Source organism: Montipora foliosa, chromosome 6 (genome assembly GCF_036669935.1).
Source record: "Montipora foliosa isolate CH-2021 chromosome 6, ASM3666993v2, whole genome shotgun sequence".
NCBI classification, from domain to species: Eukaryota; Metazoa; Cnidaria; class Anthozoa; order Scleractinia; family Acroporidae; genus Montipora; species Montipora foliosa.
The window spans coordinates 54537479-54549596 of record NC_090874.1 but is presented as its reverse complement, the minus strand read 5'-3'; the positions used below and the strand labels follow the sequence as shown (position 1 = coordinate 54549596).

General features: G+C 39.2%; 1 long non-coding RNA gene and 1 pseudogene across 1 annotated transcript in view; one reads left to right on the top strand and one right to left on the bottom strand.

The window, feature by feature from the left end:
- The window catches only part of LOC138008796 (uncharacterized), a 3877-nt pseudogene extending 680 nt beyond the window's left edge, over positions 1 to 3197 (top strand).
- LOC138007767 (uncharacterized) overlaps positions 1 to 10904 on the bottom strand; it is a 15259-nt gene extending 4355 nt beyond the window's left edge. The window contains exons 1-2 of the long non-coding RNA XR_011124115.1: positions 10793 to 10904; positions 4024 to 4099 (exon numbers count right to left, since the gene is read on the bottom strand). This is a non-coding gene — a long non-coding RNA (uncharacterized lncRNA). The remainder of the gene's footprint in view (positions 1 to 4023; positions 4100 to 10792) is intronic.
- Between the last annotated feature and the right edge of the window lie 1214 nt (positions 10905 to 12118).

Here is a 12118-nt window from a genome sequence, read left to right as displayed (position 1 = left end):
AATTATTTTCCTTCGTACGAACGCAGTGAGAAAGACGGAAAATGTATTTTCCTTCGGAAGTTTAGCGTGAGCATTCCAGTCTTTGCGCTAACACATTGGTGTTAGCGCGTGGGGTCTCTAGAGACCCCAGATAGGTATATAAGAGTATTTAGCGTCAAGGTAGTCATCACGTGCGAAGCTACTCGGCGGTTGTTGCAGAGGAATTGTATTCTTTTTCGTCTATTTAGTTTCTCGTTTATTTTATAAAGGTACACTTATGTGTTGTTCTAATCTTTCGTTTTTCCGTTTTTTTTCCCCGTTCGTTTCCGTGCCCTTCTTTTATTTTTTTCTCTTCCAGGCCGTCGATTGCCTTCTCAATCGGACACGTGTTTTCCGATGTGGTAGAAAAGGGCACTGGAGCACCGACAGTAGAAGATTCGGGGGCTGATACAAATTTGGGACCGGCTTCGGAACGCAAGCCAAAAGCACCTCTCTCACCTCCTCCGGGAGCCAGCAAAGCAAGTCAGAGCAATGACGTACATATCATCGATAATGAGGAGATACCTGGACTTTTACCGGATAATTGTTCCAGTTATTTTTGCCGGGTGGCAGTGTTATTTACCCTGTTTTGAGGAGAGTTCTATTAATCCTTGCCGGGTGGCAGTGTCATCTACCCAGTTGAAGGAGAGGTCAAGTGCTCCTTCGCCGGTTGGCAGGGTTCTATATGCCGGGTGGCGATTTGTCCTCGTTTGAGGCCAGATATTCCTTTTTTGTCTCGGCTGCGTGGTCCATATTTTGGATATTTTCTTTTTTCTTTTTCGTTACTTTTTGCTAGGAAGTGCATATTCGAGGGTATTTTCTCTCGCATGCCTAATTTATTTTTCTCAACAGCTTTACTGTTATTGGTTTTTCTTTTTCGTTATCCTTTGCAGGATTTGCAGAAGGCTAGGGGTGATATGCGTGGTTCCCGTAGACAACGTATGGTACAGCAATTGTTATCTTCAAGAGCTAACTCCTCTGTTAAAAAATACGTCCTTCATTATAAAGGTTTTCTTAAGTATTGGAGGTCTAAGGGTATTATTGTTACTCTCCCATGCGACAGTCTTGATATCAGAATATCTCTCGTATCTCCAGGATGCCAAAAATTCATACGCTGTTCTCTCCTTGGCCTTTTTTCTGCTTTGAAGTGGGTGCACGATATCATTCCCCACGGTCCCCTAGGTAACCCAGTTGATACCACTCTTTCTCGCAATATTATTGAGGCTAGCAAGAGTTTATTTAGTAGATCCATCAACAAAAAGGAGCCCGTTACTCCTGCTATGATTTATCGCATTGGCCTTGTATTTGCACGCGTAGATAGCAATCTTAAGGACTTACGTTCAGCCTTATTATTTGTGTTAGGTTTTCATGGCCTCTTTAGGATAAGCGAGTTATTGGATTTACAGGCCGTAGACTTCACAATACATACTGAGTATTTAGAAATTCTCGCTTAGTCTAGCAAAACCGATCAATACAGGGAAGGCAACAAAGTCTTTATTTCCAAGCTTGGGGGCATTACCTGTCCCCACGCTCTTCTTTGTCGCTATCTTGCTTCCGCTAGACTCGATCCCAACTCCTCAGCTTATATTTTTAGGGCAGTACGGTTTTTCAAGAGAACCAATATGTACCTATTGTGCTCTAATAACCTTAGTTATACTAGGGCTAGGGAATAATCCTTTCCAACGGAACAAAGAGTAGTTGGAAGCGTGTTCGTTACGGTTCGTAGCATTACTATAATTCAAGGTATTCACATTCTTTTTCTGAGATAAGGCTTCAGATATTTTGAACAATTGTTTCGTATTTACCTTTTCTTCATGATTATGTAACTGCATATATTATATGCTAATTATTTGGTATAAAAAATAGAATTTCTAATTTTCACTATCTCGCCTTCTGGACAGCCACCAAGAACTGTATCCTAACTTTATATTAGCCAGAAAACTTAAAGCTCTAATCCTCGGAGCTGAAATGCGTTGCATTCGATCGAGGAATACGTTCCCGGGTTTTTTTCCCACTGGGTTTTTACCCCGGGTTTTCGTATCGGGCAACGTATCGCCGCTGTATTTTCCGTAGGTTTTTTCCTAGTTTCCTGTTGTGCGAATTTTTTCACTTATGTACTGCCCTTGCACTTAAATTTTTTGACTACGGTTATCTATATTATACATTTCGTCTAGATAGATACATTTCTATGTACATTTTTCAGACTATTGTCAACTATATCCGCATTGATGTTCATGTATTGTCAATATGGTTTCACAAGCTCGTTCACAGTGTAAGACTATGTTGGTTAATTAAGCGCTGGTCCTGTCTGTCCGAAGGCACCATGCACGAGTCACGCACCAGATTATATTGTTGGTGTTGTCTAGCGCCGCCGCGCGGGGTGCGAAGGGTAGTAATGAACTAATTAAAGAAACCCTGTCAGCCATAGGCATAGATTCGAAAGGCTTCAGCACTCATAGTCTCAGGGCTGGTGGAGCGACTTTTATAGCCAAAAATCTACCTAGATCTGATGGCTCCGACAGATTACTTATGCTCCACGGTCGCTGGAGATCCGAACAAGCTAAGAATATGTACGTTAAAGAGCCTTTAGAAAGTAGATTGCAGTTAACAAGATTTTTTCCCTCGTTTTAGGCTCTAGTTCTTTGTTGCCACATTGCTTGGCATATTTTGCTAGTCTAGTACGACCTGTATCTGTTATCTATATCTGTATCTTAGTTTTCTGACAGTGTTTTTTCAGTTTTCATGGACAGTCTTTTCTTTATGCTAATTTTGTAAATTTATTTTCTTTTTTCATTCTTGTATGCTTTTTTAAGTACAGAAATAAGCTTACATAATTTTTTGTCACATATATTGTGAAGTTTGGTTGTACTTCAGGCAAGTGTTCGCACTCTGCCTGCCTTTATTCTTTAGCGCGTTTTTTCTTGTATTTATATCCTTTTCTTCAATACTTCATTGTAATTCACATCTTAGATGCCATTAAAACTACCGCCGGGCAAGTGTTTGCACTCTGCCTGCCTTTACCTTGTTGTAGTGTGTTTTATGCGTCAGCATACTGGAGAAGGAAAATTATTTTCCTTCGTACGAACGCAGTGAGAAAGACGGAAAAGAGTTTTTCTCTGTCCTTGTGTGGGCCCATTTCCATCAGTAGGGCTATCGCTCACATGGTTCATATGGGATAGAAATCTAGCACTTCACATTACATTCTGTTCAGTTAACTCTGTTGCACATTAATTTAACCGCGTACACACGCATTGTATTCTTAAACTATTGAGTCTTTGACGTCATTTTCTCCTCGATCCAGCTCTCTCAAGATCTTAAAGTTAGTAATGGCGGACCATTAAACAGGAAAAATCCAGTTAAAATAAACAAGGTCTTTTTTAAAGCAAGGCTTAAAACTTCGATCAGTTACTGTTTAGTTAACATAGTTTTGAAATCCAAAGAAAAACAAACTATTACTTTTTGGTCACAGTAGCACTTTAAACGTTGGCAAAGCTTTCCGAACACGCCTTTATATTAGAGAGACTTTCGTATGACCTTGAAAAAATGTTCGCAATTTGTTTTACGGACCAATGTTTGGCAAGATTAAAACAAAGCTTCTCCTTATTCCCGCCAAGGAAACTCCTAATATGGGCAGTAAACAGTTCGATTGCCTAATCACATTACTGCATTTCAAATGACGTCAAAGCGAAACTTTCCAGTAAGTTCCATGGAGAGATGACGTTGTTTGCATCCGCGCTCGTTTGTTTTTGTTCGATAAGCCAATGAAATGTTTTGCATTTTTGGTCATATGAAAGTTGCTCTACTTAGATGTGCTTGGAGTGTGCATATTCACAGTTACTCGAGCAAATACTTAAATCTTAAATCTATTTTATATTTTGAAAATGGCCTATTAAGTCTCCATTATGGCCTGTCTTACCAATTTTTCGTTTTTTGGATTTCCCGGCACTCAGTTGCCGTAAAAGCCAGCTCATAAGTTAAAAAAAACCTTTGCCTTAGAAAATTTACCTGTGAAATACAAGGAAACAAAAATGACCCACGCCAAAGAAGTCTTCATTTTTGCATTGACATTACATGGACAAACCTGAAAACAGAACATGATTGTATTATTAATCTTGCACGATGAGAAACATTTGCGTCAATATGGACTGCGACGGTTATAAAAGAGGGGTGACTCGACTGACATTCGACTGAAAAGCGACAGCTAACATTCTAGCTTCAACTAGATAATGATCGATTATATTACACTGTCATCTATACACATAAGAATGCGGACTGTGGGCTTTGATATCGGCCGAAGAACTACCCATCCGGACTTTAACAATTTGTTTTCCTCGAGGCGAGTACTTCCTGAGCATGTGTTGGAAATCAACCGGCCAGGGAAAAGGCTATCCGTAGCCTCTTTTTAAGAAAAGGTTTATTTCCTACGAATTCCACAAGCAGTTGGCGACAGGTGCTGGCCTCAGATTACTCTCCAAAGTTCAGACAGTAGTAAATCTCAGTGAACTCAAGTCAACTCGATGCGCAAAAGTGAATAGGCCTTATCACGGTTTTGACCGTCATTTTGACGGTTGGGCAAAGCGTAAAGATTTTGTAGTGTTTACATGGGGATCCGATGTCAAATAATTTTCGTTAAACGCTAGTTCTAAAAAAATTATGAATCGCGAACTGAAGGTAAAGGATTATACAGACCAATTTTTAGGGACTAGCCTTCGTTAAAAGCTGCGTGGTAGCGTTTTCGATTTTCCCATACATTTGTCTGTAATTGTTACTGAAAATTCGCGGGAAAAAATTACAGACAAATATATGGAAAAATTGAAAACGCTGCCGGGCAACTTCTGTAAAAGTACAAGGAAAGGTTACGTTTATACAAACGTTGGCCGTGTAGCACTGATATTTCAAACAGAGTTAACTGAATAGAGGGTAATGTGAAGTGCTAGATTTCTATCCCATATGAACCATGCGAGCGTTAGCCCGAGTTTTTCTCTGTCCTTGTGTGGACCCATTTCCATCAGTAGGGTAGAAATCTAGCACTTCACATTACCCTTTATTCAGTTAACTTCTGTAAAAGGTTAGTGCCTAAAATTTGGTCTGTGTAATCTTTTGCCCTGTAACTTCAGTTCTCAGTTCATAATTTTTTCAGAACTAGCGTTTAACGAAAATTATTTGACATCGGATCCCCATATAAACACTACAAATTCTTTAGGCTTTGCTTACCCGTCAAAACGGCGGTCAAAACCGTGATAAGGCCTATTTTAGTTCCCTCCAACTTTAGAACATTCAGTTCAATTCTGATGAGCAATCGACAACGCGGAAACTTCGATCAAGTAAGCCCCCTTTGCTTACCATATTTTGACAGCGCTTTGTTGGGGAAAATGTCGAAAATCAACAGCTGGATTTTGCGCATCTTGGTGAAATCCAGAAACAAGTTGAACAAGACGCCTACTAGGGCGTATCCGTGGAATGCGCAAACATTTAACACAAAATATCCAGTTACAGTGAACTTCAAGTACAGGTAAACTTCGGAAAATAGCGAGACATTACCAGAAAGATAAATCTGTAATATAAATTGTAGTCGTTTCTTTTAAAAACGCATTATTGTTACTAAATTTGCAAATGCAAACAACGAAGCCCTGTTAGCGGGTTATCAGGATACGAGATTTTTTATTTATTTTTTTTTGGAAGAAGACTTTATTCAAATCCTAAAGTTTTACTTTAACTCCGTTTATCCAAAAATTACAAGATCAGCGTTAAATCATCCGAAAAACGTATTACAAATCACAGTTCAACAACTTCTCATCCTGGGCCAGTTGTTCAAAAGCCGATTAACGCTAATCTCAGGTTAAAAATTAACAAACGAGTTTTATTGTCTACTCCCAAATGCTGTTTAAGACTGATATTCGGTAAAACTTAACATTAGAAGAAGTCAACCCTGAAAAACAAAAATAAGCAAAGGAAAATCAAAAAGTTGAAAATATGAAACAAAAGTTTACACCAATCCTGGATTAAGGTAATCGGCTTTCGAACAACCGGGCTCTGTATTGGAAGTCCGGTTCCGTAATCCTGGTTTAGTTCCTTGAAAACTGTTTAAATCTGCTGTGGCGAAGACAAAAAGACACTTGTTCCTTGAAAACTGTTTAGATCTGCCGTGGCGAAGACAAGAAGACAAGATCTGTACTCCATTTCTCTCGATGCTCAAAAATCTAAAATTCCGTAATTGCGTGTTCTATAGTCCAGTACAAAGTTCTAATTACAATTTCATAATCCTGATTTCAGTATTAGAGTAACTTGGTACCAAACATTCCACAATAACTTGAAATCTCGTTATGAAAAAAGCTTAAATCCAGTAGTCCAGTCCGGGTTGAAATCGTCAAAACTCTCTCTCTATCATCGATTCAAAACTCAACAAAAGCTACAAAAAACTATCAAAAACGAAACCAAAAAACCCTAGTGATCGCTTTTCGAGAGACAAACAGCCAAAACTGTTCTGTGCCTGCCCCTTACGGCATGAAAAAAGTACCGCACGTAGTACAATGGTACTTGACGTAGCCCTAGGCTACAATGGTAGGACAATGGTACTTGACGTAGCCCTAAGCCGAGCAACTAATCTTAGCCAAAAGGCCGAGAAGCGATCAGGATACGGGATAATTAGGTTAAAAAAAATTGTGGGGATACGAGATTTTTGGCTGGGGGGGGAGGGGGGTGGCGTTTGAGGAGATACGGGATATTTTTTTTAAAGTAGAAACGCATTTTCATAACTGTCAACTGAGCTGCGGTTTTTTTTTTTTCAGGCGATTCAAGTTGTCCTTGCGTAATATGTAGCTCTAATACTAAACGATATTGTTTTGGTATCGTAAATCATTACCGTGACATGTGGTTCAGTAAAATACTAAACCCAGAAAGACTGAAGAAAATAAAAGGAAATCGAGAAACATTTGGCTTCAAGGCTGACATGTTGATCATTTACAACTTCTTTTTAACCACAAGCTTAAGCGTGTGCTCTGAGCTTCTGTCAGCTTTCCAAGACCAATGTTTTCAGAAATTCTCAAAGAAAAAGACTTTATCGTGTCAATCATGGCGGGCGGAAAGATTCCACAATAAAAAAAATAATGTTTGCTTATTTTATACATACTGAGATTCTAAAAAAACTAAAACGTGAGTTCCGTTGGCGAAACTAGTCGCCACCATTCTACAAGGATAAAGGAACACACGGAAAGCGATAAAAACTCGCATATTTTTAAGCATTTCAACACATCTCCTTATGTAAGAACAAATACTCCCCTTCGTGCTTTAGTATTCTGGATTCTGCCAGCAACTCAATTGATTTAAAACTCAAAGAAGCTTTTTATATAAATAAGATCAAACCGGAACTTAACAAACAATTGCAGCATTACAACACTTTTCTCACGTTTTAGTTTACAACCTTGATGTTTGGTGTCACGCTGTAATTAGTACCCGCTTTTGTATAGATCGTTTTCACTGTCACGCAATAAAAAAATAAATCGAAAACCATCCAGTGGAAAAAGTCAAGAATTCGTGATGTTGTAGAAGATAAATGAAGAAGACATCTCTCCAAGTTTTAGGCCTGTGCGTTTCCCCAAACTTCAGATATTCGTCGAAATGTTTCGCAGAAATTTACAGAGCCCAGTATGAAAACGCCATGTTGGTGCACATCTGTGGTGCACCAATATGGCGGCCGGAAAATAGTGTCAACATCTGTTACTTACTCTGGCTATCTAGGCGAGTGATCATCTGTACTGAACAAACAGCTATTTACCTAAGCACTTTTCCTAATGCTTTAAATTCTAAAAAGGCTCAAAACCATGAGATAAATATATATTTCTCAATAAACTCGATCGTCGCCTCGTGTCACGCACCGCTATAACTCAGAAATTCAAAATGCTCTGGTTTCCAAACGAAGCACGCTATTGAGCTTTAAAATTGCAAATGGATACAAATTTACCGCCTCTTATGCCTGATGAGGATAAAAACTTTCGTGGCTCTTTAGTTTTGGATTTTAGAAAATGATGACGTCACGTGAAAACGATCTATTACGTCATGTTGTAATAATTTTTTCATCTACCCGTAGACTTTATAACTGTTCACACTTAGGCACAGGGTCCAGAGGAGATATGTTTGTCGTTAGAACATCAAATCCCGTCGAAAACATCTGAAATAATGGGTTATTTTGATCGCGTTACAGTTTCGTTACACATTCTGTATACCGCAAACCAAGAGACTGAGGGCTCGAAAGATCGGCTCACAGTATAAAATACGTATTTTATACTGTGAGCCGATCTTTCGAGCCCTCAGTCTCTTGGTTTGCGGTATACAGAATGTGTAACGAAACTGTAACGCGATCAAAATAACCCATTATTTCAGATGTTTTCGACGGGATTTGATGTTCTAACGACAAACATATCTCCTCTGGACCCTGTGACTTAGGCACTCATTAAACTGATAATGGCATAAGCATGCTCAAACATGTCTTTCAAAAAAGTTGTCTGTTTCCTACAGTATTTACACAGCTTTAATTGGTTCTCTAAAATAATTACAAAACTCCTGTATTAAATTATCTTCGAAAAATTAAGTTTTTTACTAAAATCGACATGTGAAAATATCATCAATCAAAAATCAGAACTGGTGCAAAGGATAGCAAAAAATTTCAATTCATAATTAAATATGGAACTGCTCGTTTGAAAATAACGAAATAAGCAAATCCCAAATTGGTAAGCCAATAAAGTTTAGTTTGTTTAGTTTGAGACTGTACTGTAATGACTGCGATGACCGCGAAAAAGCCCGCAAAAACACAATTCGCTTAAACCGTGGTTTGTGATTGGAAGAAACGATTTTTTCACGTGTGAAGAACCTCGTTTCGCCTCTCTGATTGGTCGAAGTAAAATCCGAAACGCTTTTTCACACAGCAACATTTGATGCGAAAATCTCAGTATATATATAAAATAAATAGAGACTACTTCATGGACAGCGCGCGCGTACGGGATTTTCACACGAGTTGGTGAAGTATCTGAAATCGAACGAGTGAGCGCAGCGAACGAATGAGATTTCTGATACAAAACCAACTCGTGTGAAAACCCCTTACGCGCGCGCTTTCCATGAAGTAATCTCTATATCCGGGGTATGCACATTTGTGACTACCAACAAGACGTAGTATACCTTCGGCATTCCACGTAATAATAAGTACTTTCAGGAGCTCATCAAGGGGGGAATCTATCTCCACTAATTCCTTGAGTCAACCGAGTAAATTTATTCAGTTTGAGGAACAGGCTTTTCCCGAGAAGAGTATCACATTTCCCTTGAGGCGTTCTATCAATAAATCTACTCGGGAAAGGGTTGACCCCTACGCCAAGTATAGGAAATAGAGGCTCCATTATCATGAGCTCCTCGTCCCTCAAAGTATATTCTAGATCAAATCTAAATCGAATCTTTTACTGAAATTCACCACCTCAGCTCATCCTTTTACTGGGGGTGGGGGAAAGAATTACAAAAAAAAGTACATGACAATAGTACAATAGTAACCGAACGTATCGTTTATACCGGCGCCATTTTCTTTTAACCGAATTTGCGCCAGGGTCAACGCTATCTGTTCCCATGCCTAAAAATCGTGGCCAGTGATCTTTTTTTCGGATTTTCCGTTTTTGGTGGTGAAAAATCCACATGATCTGAGATGACCAACCCTTTTACGAACTTTCACATTTTTGTCGAAGTACGGTTTCTTCAGGAAGCACGTGATACACCCTCTGTTGACCGTTGTCCGCGATCACAGTCTACAGTCTGCGAATGTCATCATGGTTATTGACCCATGGATTTCCTTAAAATTAAAAAGAATCACGAAATTTCTTTTCCGAATTGGTGAACGGTCCTGTTTGTCTTTTTTTGTCTTTCATCGAGAGAATTGTTATTCAGTTTATTTCAAGTAAAAATTCGGCTGGACACATGAAAATGGCAGCGAAAATGGAATTCCGCTGGACCCCGCGTGACTACCGCGACACGAGTCGGTGATGCGTGATGCTGGGCGAGCGGTTTAATGGCTACCCAACAGATTACATGTATTCGTCAAGTTTGTAAGGGTCTACATATGTGCCGCAGTACAGCGTAAACAAAAGGACACCAAAAATAAAATTCAATGAAAAAATGAGAAAAAAAAAACCCAGACATGTTGAAGTGGTCGAAGTGGTTGCCCTCTAGAACTCTCGCTTTTTTCCCTGTTGCTATTAAGCAAATGACAAGGAAAACAATGAAAACACTAAAATCTGGCAATAATAAATATATGTTATTTGAAATATCAACAAAGTGGAAATGAAAACGACCAGTGGCATTACAGATTCATATATTCGTTACGGAAGTCTATCGATGAGAGTTTTAGGGCTTTAGGATTCTGATATGCGGCTAGGAATTTTACTGAACGTTTTGTCTCGCCCAACGAACGGTGTTGCAATATAACTAGTTATTGATTCAACAGGCTTAACAAGTAAGCCGATATATATTTTGATCTCGTTTCGTATGTTATTCCTGAACAACTCTGTTGTAATTTTACAATTCCCAGCTATGTGTTGCTTTTGGTGAGCGACTGAGCATTGTCGATTTCACGACGAGCCTTTTTTGCATAATACTTGCGTACGATATTTACATATATATTAAACACTAGTCGCAAAGCACCTTTAATTGCGAGCCCAATTTCAAGATAAATCTGAAAGCCCCGAAATTCAATTAAAAGGAAAAAGACAAATTAAACATATAAAGATCCAAAACTACTCACCGGAAAATTCAGCGACAATCAACCATCACACCGCATGCGGAACTTTCAGTGCAGACGGCACATTGACTATGCTTTGTCCAGCGGAAATTTTTTATCCCAACGTGTCACGCCAACTACGTACGGTCAGTATAAAATGCAGACCGCAGACTGCAGACTGGGTTTAAAATGCAGACTGAGGCCTAAATTGTCGTATTGTTTAAAAATCGTTCAGAAAATATCCGTTCCACTTACCAAAGTGACTGCAATCGCACCGCCCCCCACCCAAAAAAAGAAAATCTGTTCTGCTTCATTTTCTTAGCTCGATATGTCGGACATCTTTTCCCTCCCTCCCCTATTTTCCACAGCGGCATCTCTCGTTTCAAACTTTCATTCATGCATACTAAATACGATTTACGAAATCGGTCGCGCAGATGTTATGATGACACATTAACTTTCCCAGTCACGTCATCAAATTCACAAGGTGTTTTGATGTAACGCACAGATCTGAGGTGATCTATGAATTTGTCTCCTATGACAATCCAAATTATTTGGCTTTTTTCATTGAACGGTTTCGATTTAATTTTTTTGTTGCGTGACAGTGAAACGAAATGATTCACAGGGAGTTTAACGAGAAAGACTGGGGCAAGTACGCGATATACAAATATGATACCACAGTGAGAGAATGGCCGACAAAAATATAAAAATTTGTATAAGAATCCAGATAAAAAGCTTAAGAAGATAAGTATATGAAAAAAAAAAAATCTCAATCAAAAAGCCTAACCTTATTGCCATCGTGGATAGCTTCCTTCTTGTGTGGTTATTTTCCAGAGCCGACGCGATTTGAGCCATTTCACAATTTCGTGGTTGTCAACGGTTATAATAAAATCCCAAGGCTGGAGACCCTTAAATTCTCAGGTGCCACCAATTTGAGTCAAATATTCCTTGATAAAGTATTCCCACGGTCACAATTTCACATCAGAATCAATTGACAAAGATTGAACTTTCATTTCAACCCACTATCAACGCAATACCAGTCCTGCGAGCATATTGCAACAAAACAGCGTTCAAAGGCAGTGCTTTAGCACAAAAGTGGCCACGGCTTCGACCGTTGATAACAAACTGACCCTTACCGGGGTGGCGGACCGTCGTTTGTCAACCGCAAAATTTCTTTATTCTCCTGGGTCCACTGGCATGACTGCATTGACTCAGTCGTCCAATCACAGTCACGCGTCCTTCGTGTTGACAAAATTCAAGCCTTCAAGAAATTAACATTAATTATGCAAATAAAATTTGTTCCCCGGCGGGTCTAATTTGCAGGTCGCAGGTTGCAGGTCGCGTGTTGCAGGT